This window comes from Amblyomma mixtum, chromosome 10 (assembly GCF_055824585.1).
Source record: "Amblyomma mixtum isolate Tamu chromosome 10, ASM5582458v1, whole genome shotgun sequence".
Taxonomy (NCBI): domain Eukaryota; kingdom Metazoa; phylum Arthropoda; class Arachnida; order Ixodida; family Ixodidae; genus Amblyomma; species Amblyomma mixtum.
This window is the reverse complement of record NC_143021.1, coordinates 140,055,374-140,068,676: the sequence shown is the minus strand read 5'-3', so window position 1 is coordinate 140,068,676 and position 13,303 is coordinate 140,055,374. Positions and strand designations below refer to the sequence as shown.

Below are 13,303 nucleotides of genomic sequence, written 5' to 3'. Positions count from 1 at the left end.
TCCCCAGTGGTGAGGGCCGGAGGCGTCCACGTAGTATACACCTGTTTTGTTGCCATAATATCGGCTAGCGCTTCCGCTCGTGCCAGGTGCCGACCATTATGGTCTTCATGTGACATGTTTGCTGGAAGAGGCCCCACGTGGAAGGCACGTCTCCACAGTTCCGGGATGTGAAACCTGTCTTCCATTGGAGGGGTGTGTTGGATATGGAGTCGAGCAAGAAGGCGGCGACCCGACTCCGTTAGCGAGGAGCGCGTGTACTGGTTTTTAAGGTGCGCCTCCCGGAGCTCCCGGAAGGTATTCACCACCCCAAGGGCGATAAGCCGGCTGTTTGAAGTAGTGATGGGGAGGTCAAGGGCACGTTTAACAATTTAGCGAAGGATGACCTCAAGAGCGTCCTCCTCTTGTTTCCGTAGGTGGAGATAAGGAGTCGAATAGAGAATTCGATTAGTTACGAAGGCGTTTGCCAGCCGCAAGGCATCCTTACTTCGTAACCCTCCGCGTTTGTTGGAAACCCGGCGGACCATGCGGCCCACCTGGTCCCCCACCTTACGGAGTTTGGCGAATGCAGTGTCTGGCCGCGTGTGTTTGTGGATGTAGAGTCTGAGTACCCGTATCTCATCACTTTCGCGTATGCGACCACTCACAAGAGAGAGATATTTTAGTTGTGCACTTCTGTGAGGGGCGGAGGTGCACAAATTCCGATTTTTGGAGGGGAAAATTTAGGACCGCAGCGGCGGGCGTAACGGTCTACTATCGTGGCCGCTGTTTGCAGGCTGGTTTCAATGTCCCCTGTGCAGCCCTGCGTGGCCCACAGAGTGATGTCATCGGCGTACAGGGCGCGCCGGCGACACCACTCAGCTGGGCCGGCAGGTGCATCATGGCCAGATTGAAGAGCAGCGGGGAAAGTACCCCGCCTTGAGGGGTTCCCCGCGTGCCGAGTAGGTAAGGACCATGCTTTCTATCTTGAATTCGAATGTAGGATTGACGATCCATTAAAAATTGGCTTATGTATCGGAATGTGTTGAGGCCACAGTCGTTGTGACTTAGGTTAGTGAGTATGATCTCATGTGCTACATTGTCAAATGCCCCATTAAGATCCAAGGCGAGTACTACCCGGTCATTATGGGGGCATTCGAGGGGGTCAAGGACTTCCCGATTGAGTTGCAGGAGGACATCCTGTGCGGATCTGTGTGGGCGGAATCCGAACATGGTGCTCGCAAAAACATGTTTGTGTTCAAGATATGCAGATACCCGATCCCGCACCATCGTCTCCATTAGTTTGCCCACAAATGAGGTGAGAGAGAAGGGGCGGAGGTTATCTGTGTCAGTTGGTTTGCCAGCTTTAGGAATAAACGTGACCAAAGCCGTTTTCCATTCGATTGGCAGGGGGGCGAAATCGCCTAATCGCATTGACGTATTCGAGGAGAGACTGGTATGCCAAATCAGGCAGGTTCGTCAAAAGCTTGACGGTGACCTTTTCCCGTCCTGGCGCAGTGCCCCGTTTCATTTTGGCGAGAGCCGCCCGCAGATCATGGAGCTGGAAAGGTTGATCCAGCTCCGTGTTCTCTCTGCCTGCATAAAAGTACGCAGATCCACGGGGGTCTTGGGGTGTACACAGATACTGGCCCCGAAGTTTCTGTGCCAGTTGAGTCGTGTTGCCAGGAAAAGCGTGCATGGCGCGCTGCAAATGTTTTTGTGTTTCGGTTCGTGTTTGGGTTGGGTCGATTAGGGCTCGAAAGAGACGCCACGTGTTTCGGCGTCTCTTTGTCGCGCGGCCGTGTTGCATCTATCTACCCAGTTGGAGTCGGCGAGTTGGGCCGTGTACTCTGCCTCTTTCTGGGTAAGCTCAGCAGTTCGAGCTTTACGCTCTCTATTATGTTTTTGACGCCGCCAACGGCGGACGAGGCTGCGACGGGCTTCCCAGAGGTGTAGAAGGTGGTTATCCACGTCCTTGACCGCCTCTGAGAGCTGAATCTGAGTTTCATGCGAGAAAAGGTGTTTCAGCACCTGTTGGGACCATGCTGGTTAGCCTTGCTCGAAAATGGGTGTGTTATCAAGTGAGTGAAAATTTTGCCTGAATTTCGTCCTATCTGTGATACGGACTTGTGTTCTGGGACGCTTGAGGGGGCGTGTGCTTGAGGGGGCGTGTGTGTTAAGGGTGCAGTGGTCGCTACCGAGGGTGTCCTCGGTGTTGAGCCAGTCTGCGTGTCGTGTGTTGCGAGTGAAGGTTAAGTCCGGACTCGTATCCCGTGTCACGGAATTTCCTAGCCGGGTTGGGTGGACAGGATTCGTGTGGAGGGTGAGACCCAACGTGGACGCAAGCTCCGCCAGCTTACGCCCGCGAGACTCCTCCTTGCGATACCCCCACAGCTGACTGGGAGCGTTAAAGTCGCCCACAATCAGAAAAGGATCGCGGCCCGCTACTCTTAGCGCGCGGCTAAAGAGGTCCGCAAAAGTCACTCGCTTGAGTTTGGGAGCGCCGTACACGTTGTGTATATGCAACGGCGGGTCCCTGCGGCGTAGTGGTAGGATAGTCACCATTACATAGGATTACTCGAGCTTGAGGTCGAGACCCACTAAGTCGACTGTGTAGGCTTTGTGAACGAGAAGACATGACGCGGGATCCTGTTGGAACGTCGTGCAATTTGAAAGTGTGGCGCCCATGCCTGTCTCCTGGGGGGCAACCAGGGCTGGTAGGGACTCGAAGGTTTCGAGGTAGAGGCGGAAATTGGCCCGCTTAGTGCTGTTTTTAAAGCCTCTACAGTTCCATTGTGTTATGGAAGTTGACATGGCCGAATTGGAGATGGCGGAACTTCTTTGATTAAGGTGTCTCGCCATTATTTAAAATTCTTGGGGGAAAGGACGAGGGATTGGCTGCCTCAGAGCCAGCTACTTGCACCATCAAGGGGGTGATGATGGATGGAGCGGGGCAGCTGTCCGCATTGTCCGAATCAATAATCAGACGGTTGAAGTTTGAAGGACGGGATACGTCCCTAATGGGCCCCGTCCGACGGAGGAGGCGGGGGTTGTCCAAGATGTGTTTTGATACTACCGCGGGGACGGCAGATTTGACCTTGGTCAAAATTTGGTCCATGGCGGTCACGAAGGCACCTTATTTACTAGACGCGCCTATGTTCATTCCGAACCATCGAGCTGGCATGGTGGAGTGGTAGCGTGCTCGTCTCGCACTCCGGAGGCCCTGGTTCGATTCCCCAATTCGACCAATTTCCTACTCGGTTTTATTTATTTATCTGGTCTGACCACAAAGGTTAATTAGGGTACTTGGTTAATTTAAGCAACTAACTAACCTCAGTCCCACTTATTTGGAGCATCACTATACCATCCATTTAATTGGTTGCATGGTTACTAGCCAAAGTACAATTCGCCCTGATTGAAATTCGCGCACTGTGACGTCACGACTATTTCGACCAATTGAAAAGCGTGATATTTCTGTCGAGAACTCCTGCTTACAACGATGAGCAACTAAAGGCGTCCGCCTTAAAATGGTTCGCAGTGTACCTCTTGCAGAAAATCCTTCTTCTTGTTCATTCTATGATAACTTGCCAGAGAGCACAAAACCGAACTCCTCGATGCAGTAATTGGCGGTCAACGTTTTTAACATACGTTAGTCACAGACTAACGCCTTCACTGTATGTAGCATGATTCCTATGGTGCTTTTTAGGTACAAGAACAAAGGCCGTGCACGAAAACTTAAAAGTGAGCCTGTCCACTGCACATAGAAAGCCGGCGCAGCATGCTCTTTTGGACTCTTCTAGCGCATTGGCGATTTGCGCTGCGCGCCAAATGTATTATACGTATCTCAAGGGCAGTGAAGAATGTTTTGGTGAAGAAACCTTAAATGATACAAAAATATTTTCGAAAATAAAAAGGTCATTACAGGATATTGCCCCAAGGGGTAAATAAAAAAATATATCACGGAAGTATTCGCAATCATTTTGAGTACATTTGGATGGCAATAACCCAGCCTAATTTTTTCTTTTTCTTCTGCTCACGTTGTATGTGAATACCATCATAACTCGCAAAACCACGCATACTTGCTGTTAGTGTAACAAACATTCAGCAGCTTCTTTTCGATACGAACCAAATCCACCTAAAGAGGAAATGGGAAAAACGCGCAAATTTCTTATTCGCATAAAACTTAGTGGTACCCAATCTGTTGCTTATAACGTGCTGTGTTCTTATGTAAAGTAAAGACTTGTACAGGACTGTGTAGTAAAAACTTGGGTTTGTCTTCGGAAATTAAAGTGTCCCAATTTCCTTGCATTACAAGTAATTTTCATATAGTTTCAGCTTCTGAAACAAGGGACTTGCGCTAAAAGGACACGGACGAGAATAGGACATGGACGGGCGCTAAAAAGACATGGATGAGAATAAGACATGGACAGGCGCTAAAAAGACACGGACGAGAATAGGACATGGACGGGCGCTAAAAAGACACGGATGAGAATAGGACATGGACGGGCGCTATGAAGGCACGGACGAGAATAGGACATGGACGGGCGCTAAAAAGACACGGATGAGAATAGGACATGGACGGGCGCTAAAAATACACGGTCGAGAAAAGGACATGGACGGGCGCCCTTCCATGTCCTATTCTCATCCCTGTCTTATAAGCGCAATTCCTTTGTTTAAGTATGTACGACCGACTCGCCCAACAACGTGCTCCCTTTCAGCTTCTGGTTTGCGGTCACTACAAAAAGGAAACTATTCATATCTATTTTATATCATTCCTGTGGAAACGCGCTGTCAGGCTGCTTCATGCATGATACAGTGAATGCAGAAATACGGTATACCTGCTCCTATACTGAACAGCAGTCAAGAGTGCCTTCTCCCTGAGATGGATCAAAGAATCCTTAACATTTTTGGCGGGAGCATGAATTTCTAGCCGTGCGCTTTATCCAGAAGAAGAAGAAGACGAAGAAGCCCTAATTGGTGTTCCCAACCACGCTCTTCTGGTCGCACCGCACAGTCTCTGCCAGCAAGCTGAGAGGCTTTATAATTTATTCACGGAAAGCCTTCAAGGAGTGCATGGGCAACATCCATCGCAAGACTGGCGAGTTGCCGGATGAGCTCACAGGCTTGACGGAACACGAGGTGCAGCTCGTCCAGCAGACATGGCGCAAATTCAGCAGCGAGAACCCCGAGTACGGCGTGCTCCTTTTCCTCTCCATGTTCCTCAAGCACCCCGAGTACATTCAACTGTTCAAGCCCTTCCGCGGAAAGACAGTCGCGGCGCTCAAGGAAGACCCAACGTTCAGGGCGCACGGGTGCTCCATCGGATACCACATCACCTCCATGGTGGAGAGCTTGCGCGACCCGGCCACCTTCGAGATACTGGTGCGGCGCAACGCGGCCGAAAACCTGCGCCGTAAGGGGGTCAAGCCGCTCCACTTCGAGGTGATGGGCCAGTGTCTGGTCGATACGCTGCAGTCCACAGATGAACGGCACATGACGCCAGCTGCTGTGGAGGCCTGTGGAAAGTTTCTCACGGTGAGTAATACATTCGGCTCTAGTTACACTGCAACCCTGCGTACGGCGTCTCTCATAGCCTGAGTTGCTTTGGGGCGTTAAATCCCAATAAACCAAACAGAACCAAGCATCCTACACTGCTATGGAGAGCTGAACACTTCTGACGCGACAACGCGTAACATCGAAAAGAAAAAGTTTAGAACTAGAAGTTCCGACCACCAAAACAATACGAGAGATGAGCCGTACATTTGGGAGATAGTGTAGTTGAAGCCACTGGAGCTAATCTTGAACGCTGAAGTAAATTGTTGCTTTGGTTATTTAATACTAAATGGTTCATAAGCGCATAAAATATTGTCACAAATAGAACCGCAATCAACAGGCCTCAAGCAGAGAAGCAGTCCCAGCTGCGAGACCACGCGAGTCCCTCACTTCCGCGTCCACTGGCCGCCGCCCGGGGACACCTGGAGGCATCATTCCCCCTCCCCTCCCAAAAGAAAGGAAAAACCTGGGCGCACTTTGAGGGAATGGGAGGAAGTAAGCAAGCGAACAAACGGTCACGTGCCGCTCAACGGCTGCAGGCACAAATTAACAGAAAACGCGCAAGAGGCGCTAGTTACTGCAGAAAGTAAGGCTTCATACGCAGTACGTGCACGACCTCAGGCTGAGGTCGACGGCCCGAACTCGGCAGAGTGCCGACGGGGATGACTGATTGAAGGTGTGACCGGAAGTGACGTCGTGCGGCCGGAATAATTCTGGCAACTTCTCTACGGGTTCATCCTGCTATCGCGTTAAAATAAACGGACGCCGGACAATGCGCAGGCTTGCTTTCGATCCCACAAGGTACTCATCGAGCGGTTGTCGAAACAGTTCCGGCTCGGTAACGTCTCTTTTGGTTCAACAGCGTAGCTTCAATGCGCCACTCATGGTTTGTTGACGTCACTTCCGGCTTGGCGGCGGCACTTCCTGTTGCTACTCATGGCTCGAAGGCTAACTTCCGGGCGTCTTTTGCGTTTAGTAACGCCACTTACAGCTTGGTGGTGTCACCTGTATGTGATCTCACGCTACGTTACCACTCACGACATCACATGTTGTGAGTGATCACACACCATGTGTCATGCTTCGCATGCTTCATCATGCTCATGCACGCTCGTCGTTATACACGGCAACAGCAGCCATACAAAACAATCACCAGCAAATATAAACGTGATGGCTCATACCACGACGAAGATCATGTCAGTACATGATAATCGACGACCATGATTCACGTGGAGAGGGAATGGGATCACACATGCTCTGATTTCTATAAAACACACCCAGCATCGACCTAGTGTGACAGCGATACAAAAACGCTCAAAGCGCGGGAAAGTGCTACGAAAGGCTCGTTATGGATTCGCTGAATAATCGCCCGCTGGTTTCCATGGGTTTTGAATAGAAAGTGGACAGAACTAGAAGAGACGTCTCCCGGGCATTACTTTTCCATCCGGTTTGGTTTATTGGTTTATCGGGGTTTAACGTCCCAAAGCGACTCAGGCTATGAGGGATGGCTTAGCGAAGGGCTCTGGAAATTTCGACCACCTGGGGTTCTTTAACGTGCTCTGACATCGTACAGTACACGGGCCTCTAGAATTTCGCCTTCATCGAAATTCAGCCGCCGCAGCCGGGATCGAACCCGCGTCTTTCGGGTCAGCAGCCTAGCGCCGTAACCACTGAGCCACTGCGGCGGGGTTTTTCCATCCGAGAAAAATTGTTTAAGTGCCATTGCAAATTAAACGATAATATATCGCAGAAGTACTGCGCTGTTATATAGCTGCGAGAATACTTGCTTCTTATTTTGTAGTATAGCCCTCGCATTCAACATTTTCTCCTCCGCAAGCCAAGCAAGCGCCAGGAGGGCGTCGCAGCAGAGAACACGAAGCTGGCTCGACCTTCGCACTAACTGCGCGTTGGCGTCGTCGATTCTCGCGCCGGTTGTCGACGCTGCGGGATGTTGCCCAGTGTAGCATACTGTACAGATCGAGCACGCTTTACAGTAGTAGAATGTAGTAACACATTTCGCACACTTACGGGGATAGAGGAAGAATAAAACGAGGATAAATGTCACATGGAGCATCAAGTGGTATAATTCAGGAAGGTTAGTCCGCGAAGGACGGAGACACTACACGCTATGGCCAGAACGACTCGACGACAACAAGCCGTGGCGCAGGTATTCTGCATTACAACCCGGCGGCAGCGACAGGTACTTGGGGAATCCGCAGCGCGTGGCTAGTGTGCATGTCTGCACGCACTACTGTCTCGGCACACGCAGCATTCGCTTCCCACCATGGAGGTAAAGACCAACACTGTGGCTACACCTGAACGCGGCAACCACCAGAATCAGAGACTGCCGCCGCGCCGCAGCGCGCGGAACCGCAGAGCGAACAACCGGAGAAGCTGTTTGAGAGAGCCCAGTAGTCCATAAAACGAGCAGCCTGAGGTACGCGTGATACGGAGTGGGGTGTACATAACCAACCTTCCTTCGCAGACACAAGTAGTAGGCGCTGCAGGCTCTATAATGAACAGCCAACTTGCCCAATCAGCTACCCTCACGAAAAAGGACGGCGGTTATTTGCTGTTCATTCGTCTTTGTAATTTTAAATGTCATGGTCGCCGAAATCAGTATAATTATGCAGCATTTGTTGTGCGTGCGTAAGGATTGTTTACAGCGCGCTAATTTTCTCGGGTAGGCCAACAGGGTGAAGGATCACCGACCAAATATAACTATTTCTGCGTAGTTAGCACCCACTTTTTCAACATTTTGGGATTCCTCCATCTTATTCTATTTATGGAGAATTCCACGCATTACTGGCAAATTTCTCTTCCAAACGCTGCGTCGCCACACTGCTCTAAGGTGTACAGCTGTGACATGTCTCAAACCTATTGGTCATACTATCACAACTACTTGTTCCGCCATTAAAGAACCCGAGGTGGTCGAAATTTCCGGAGCCCTCCACTACGGTGTCTCTCATAGCCTTAGTGGCTTAGGGACGTTAAACCCCATAAAACCAAACCAAACCTACTTGTTCCGCAAAAGAATTATGCAGAAGGTTGAGTTTTTTTCTGAATGGTGTTGACTGCATGTAGATTGATGAAGCGATGCGGCGACGTTTTGCTGATTCGTAATTGCTAAGTAGCCTTATTCCAGGACAAATTTAACTGACACATTTGTTTTTCCTTTAAAAACTTCAAGAAAAAATCATCAACAGCGACCGATTCACAAAGTAACCTCAAAAGGCAGCCTCTGATAAACACTTCTTTTGAATGCCATTATCCCTGTCAGGCTAAACTAACAAAGGGAGTCAGAGCAACCGCGGGCCGCATTCCTCGCTTCCACGGAACCCGCCTGCTTCAGGTTCCAAAAGACGCTGGCTTGAGGTCTCAATCAGTAGTAGCTGGGCAAGACAACAGATTTCTCATTAGTGTGTGGACCTGGGCTGGTCGGGAAACCGCTTTTGACGTAAAGCAGGCCGAAAGACAGGCACGAGTCAACAGCACAGACGAGCTTCCATACCTGCATCTGTCATCAAAAGGGGCAAAAAATAACTTTAAACTCTAGGAAATTCTTCCCCGGAAGCATGTGTGACGAATTTTACTGGTGTGACAGCGTGACGCCAAAGAAAGGAGCCTTTTCTTTTTAGAGGAGAAAAAGAAAGCCTTCTCTCGTTGGCGTCACGCGGTGACCACTTCTTTGCTTACTGATGCACAAAATGCACGTACGCCAGCTGGATATTCTCAGTGAGCTGGCAAAAGAGGCGGGGGGGGGGGGGGGGGGGGGGTTAAAATGCTTTCGTGACATAAAGACATAAATTGAATAAATTTATTTTTTTTTTATTTCGTGTACCCTCAGGGCCAGAGGCATTAGGACAACAGCTCACATACTCGCTTACCAGCGAGAGCGCACCTAAATAATATACGTTCCTTACTGGGAAACGTCTTTGTCGTCAGGTTCTGTAGGCACGCTTGGAAAATTTGTTTGTGTCCTGGCAAGTTTTAATCTTCGCCTCCCCTTGCCGCAATCAACCACAGGACGATTACAACTTTTCCGGCATACGACATCGGCGCACGTGCTAGGGGTAGGGACAAAACACGCAACTTCTGACAGCCTGGTGCGCAGATGGTTCGAAGTGTACTGAGGCTGCTGCATAGAGATGCGTGACCAATCTCGAGAAGAAAAGCTGCGGGAAATACTCGAAACATGCAAAACCGAGGCGAAAGTATACGCATGTTCGCCCATTTAGCCACGCTCCTTTGCTTCAAGTGAGCTCGGGTCGTGAGCGTGATGCAGCAGTCGGAGAGCAAGCTGCGAGGGCACGTTGTGTTCCCGGGTGTTTTTCTCTCTAGATAAGAACAGCGGCTGTTTCGCTTTGCTCGAGAAAATATGCGGAGAGAAAAAAAATGATATTCACAGGTCAAGTGAGACGGATGTAAACAAACTAAATTCGAAAGTATACGAGGCAAGGCATGCGAAATGTTTGCATTCTAGGGCAATGTTCGCTTGGAGCGAAGTTATAATGCGCAAATTTAACGTTTAATCGTGGTAAACTGCTCGCCCTTCGCGGTGAACGAGAAGCCGTTTGAATGGCAATCCTTGGCGAATAAGTAATCCTGTTTGTTTGCAAAGCAACGAAATGCAAACCATCGGGTTCAGCAGATTCTACTCCAACGTCCGTTATAAGAAGGTAACGGCCGTTCACAAGGCGCAGAGTTTCAAGGCAGATTAGATGCGAAAAAAAAGATATATTCTTGCGTAACTAACTCTTCTTTTTAAACAATCTATGATTCAGTGTATGACATGTCGCGAAGTGGAACTGTACTAATTTCGCCGACGTACACATGCGTCCCCCTCGAGGCACTGCAATGCAAATCTCTGACAATTGGATATAAATGGGATGAATATCAAGGCGGAAGCCTTTAATGGCTCATACTCGCGGCCATGACTCTGTCCGTCAGTCCGTTACATCTGAAGTGGAACTCATAACTAGTCATTACTTGTCACAACTCGCGAATAACTGGTCATTAACCAGTCATCAACTCATGAGGTGTAACTGATTATTAACCAGTCATCAACTTATTAGTCATGACTAATTTTAGTCGTTGAACAATCATCCCTAGTTAGTCATTACCCAATTACGACTAGTTAGTCATGACTAACTAGTCATTAACTAATGACTGGTTAGTACTGAATAGTCATGATTAGTTGGTCATTAACCTGTCATGAGTTTGTAACGTTCCCGCCTGTCGCGGGCCTGTCACAAAGTAGCCAAATCTTTGTCTCTCTACGGGTCCTGCTGAAGCGAGGAGAACTGAGTTAACAAGGCGGTAACCTGGCAAAACCTTATTTATTTTATTGCCTGAAGGCGAAACTGGGAGTCCGCTCACCGCTGGCTTTACGGAGCCCGAAGGGGGGGGGGGGGGGGGGCGAGGACAACCGAACAACAGACCGCACGGTATTGTGCTGAGCGTCTGGCACCACACAAGGCCTCTCGTCCTCTCTCCTCTGGCTCTTTATAGTCGTCTGTCCTCTGTATCGGCCGCCGCATTCTACCACAGAAATGCCTTCGAAGACATGTCCGCGTCAACAATTCTGGAGATAGGCACAGCATCTCTGGCACTAGCCGATGGAGTATGTTCTTTCGCGGAATGCATATGTCTCACGTACGCAGCCCTTCACAACTAGTAAGTCATTGACCAATCATGACTAGTTAGTCATTAATAAATAATGAGTAGTTAGTCATTAATCAGTCATGACTAGCCAGTCATTAACCTATCATGAATTTAGTCATGACTAACCAATCCAAGTCGCCCCATAGACGCCTCGTGTGTGCCTACGGCCGTCGTCTCGTTAGCCGCAAAGTTGCGTGGAAAGCCTTTCGCCTCGCGCACTTCGCAAAATTTCCGCTCTTTCATCGGCGTGAGCTTCACAGCAGGTTCCGGACGTTATTCTTCTGAGTATGCCACAGTAATAGGTTAAAGCAGTTCTTTCTTTAATACGTGTCAGGAGACGACAAGAGCAAGTCTTCTGTGATTAACATATGTCGCCTGGACGTTGGCCGCTGGTAGAGCATTTTCGTAGAAGTCTAGGTTATTTTGAAATTGTCTTTTTGCCCTTCCTGTCATATAAACGAAAAGAAGGCTACAAGGGGACAGGTAATGACATTGACGGTGTGTAAGGTCGCTATAAAAAAAAAACACTTTGGTGGGCTTCGCTTTCGCACCAGTCATCACATGGTTCAACTTGCAATGCGTGGAAGCCCTAGGAAGCATGACTCAGTGGTGATATTATGCAGAAGCAGGTATTGCGGAGGTTGCAAAGTTGTGATAAAAATAATGATAATCAGAATATATTTAGTGCCCAATAAAGATATTACAAGAGAGGGTAGCGAGAAACAAGCTGCTCGCATACAGTGTCACCAGCCGACAGTCCCTCGTCGGTTTTGGTTTGGTCGGAGCAAGAGTGGCACATCGTAAAGATATTCACATAGTGTCACAATCTAGCATAAAAACAAATTGTAGTCCCGACACAAATGACAAAGCACGTGAAATATAAAGGGAGCGTAGTTTTGAGTTTGCGGCTACCGTATTTGGTACAAGGGGTGAAAATATTAATGGTGATAGAAATCTTCAATAATAATGCTCGCAAATCGTGAAATAAACGTTCATTATTTGCATTCTTATTTCTTTCACTAACCTTTATTATCAATGCCAGCTTCGGAAACGATGCCTCTTTAGAGGAAGACATTTCCTGAAGAGTTACCTTGTTTCTTCTACGGTTCATTGGTGACGTAGCGTGTTAACGACCGGCGACGCGTTGCCCTTCTACATCGCTACGATACCGGAGCTCTCCGAAATATTCAACATTCACGGCGTTTGAGATGGTTCTTGGTGTTTTACGTGTCTTTTTTGAATGGATCGATGTCACTTTTAAACTTATCCGGAGGCGAAACTCAACGAATGTAGGCGGGCGGTGCGATGTGAGTGCTTCTTGAAGAACTCTAGTTGCCATAAGTTAATCTCGAGCGTTGCAGTACGACGTCTATCATAGCCGCTGTCAGTTTCACAAACCATTAATTCCACATACCCTACCATTTTGCACCGGCTCACGCATTCTTTTCTTTTGCCGACTTACGTGCAGTGCATGGTGGCGATCATCAAGGATGTGTACGACAAGGCTGCCGCGGAACGCTCCGAAAAGGCCTCGATTGCCTCCACGGCGGCATCAGAGAGTTACAGCCGCACCACGACTGTATTGGACGAGGCGATGCGACGTCACTGACAAAGCCTACGGCAGACGGCCAGAAGCCTGCAAAGAGACCGCAACGAATTATCCGCAAGCAAAGCGCCGGCCCCTCAATGGACAGTTCGAGAACCGAGGAGGGAGGTGTGGACGCCGACCCTGTGTTGCTGCAGAAGAGGAGCGCAGCCGAGGACAAAAGCGCGAAAGGGAAGACCCTGCGCAAAGAGAAGAGCATCCTTAGGAAACAGAAGCCATGAATAAAAAGGGCATCGGACTTCAGCGCATCATATTAGGGTGGTTATCGCTACAGCGGCGCCCGTAAACTCTTGGCGCTAACTTACGACATGCACTGATCTCGTCTTGGTAACGCTGTTAGGCAGCAGCGTAAATTCGTGCTTAAGGTGGTTGAGCAGAATTTGTTTGGTGGTGCCGTAGCGTGCGTGTTGTATTATACGTTGCGCCTTGATACCCTAAATGTATAGTTATGCTTTCATCGACAAATTTTTTCGCAAAAGCACGGGTGAATCGGATGTGTGGAAAATA

The 13,303-nt window shown here is 49.2% G+C and overlaps 1 pseudogene; it reads left to right on the top strand.

Moving 5' to 3' along the window:
- The first annotated feature begins 5,037 nt into the window (after positions 1-5,037).
- LOC149327109 (hemoglobin subunit alpha-D-like) lies at positions 5,038-13,017 on the top strand (annotated as a pseudogene).
- Positions 13,018-13,303: the final 286 nt, after the last annotated feature.